The sequence below is a fragment of the Halichoerus grypus genome, chromosome X, assembly GCF_964656455.1.
Source record: "Halichoerus grypus chromosome X, mHalGry1.hap1.1, whole genome shotgun sequence".
Lineage (NCBI taxonomy): Eukaryota > Metazoa > Chordata > Mammalia > Carnivora > Phocidae > Halichoerus > Halichoerus grypus.
This window is the reverse complement of record NC_135727.1, coordinates 17594365-17595233: the sequence shown is the minus strand read 5'-3', so window position 1 is coordinate 17595233 and position 869 is coordinate 17594365. Positions and strand designations below refer to the sequence as shown.

Sequence of the window (869 nt, the reverse complement as noted above, 5' to 3'; positions counted from 1 at the left end):
CTCTTCCCATTACATTGGTGTCCAAATGGAACAAGCCGTCATGAAGGAGGACTTAACTTGCTCTCCCCCAGGGAACTACAGAGGAATGCTGCCTTGGTGGTGCCAAGCAGGACACAGAGGGAAAAATTGGCCCAGACGCTGTCATCATGCAGCCCTAATTCACGCTGCCTGGGGGACTCAAGAAATGTCTAGCCATAAATTTAAAGTGATCCTGGCCATAAAGTGAATGTTTCCAGACACTTAGCAAAAGCAAGCGTAGATCCTTTGCTGAGGAAATTCACCTTTGTCCTAGATCTCAAGAATGTATTCAAATTATTTTATAAGGAAAGTGAGCAGCTTACAAAAAAGTTAATAGCCGAACAAAGAATTGAATTACCATAAGTGAGAACTGGCAAAAGTAGCAGGCAGCAGAGCCATATCCTTAAATAATTTAAATGCTGGAATTATTATTTATGTATGTATTTATTTATGTATATACGCATATATGTATGTATGTATGTATGTACTTAAGTAGGCTCCATGCCCAGCGTGGGGCTTGAACCCACAGTCCTGAGATCAAAAGTCACACACTCTATTGACTGAGCCAGCCAGGTGCCCCTAGATACTGGAATTATTAAACACAGAATATAAAGAACTATGTTTACTATGTTTATATAAATAAAAATGTGTGTGGGGGAAACAAGGATTTCCAAAGAATTTTAAAGATATTTGAAAAATTATTTCATCAAACTTCTAGGAGTAAAAAAAAAAATCATGATCAAAATTAAGAACTCAATTGAAGAGATTAACAGATTAGACCCAATTAATTAGACAATTAGTGAATTGGAAGACATTCCAGAAAAAATTATTTATAAGAGAACTGAAAGTTC

At 36.7% G+C, this 869-nt stretch overlaps 1 non-coding gene across 1 annotated transcript; it reads right to left on the bottom strand.

Moving 5' to 3' along the window:
• Positions 1-520: 520 nt before the first annotated feature.
• Positions 521-593, bottom strand: TRNAK-UUU (transfer RNA lysine (anticodon UUU)). Its single transcript has one exon. It is a non-coding gene; the product is annotated as a tRNA-Lys (tRNA).
• Positions 594-869: the final 276 nt, after the last annotated feature.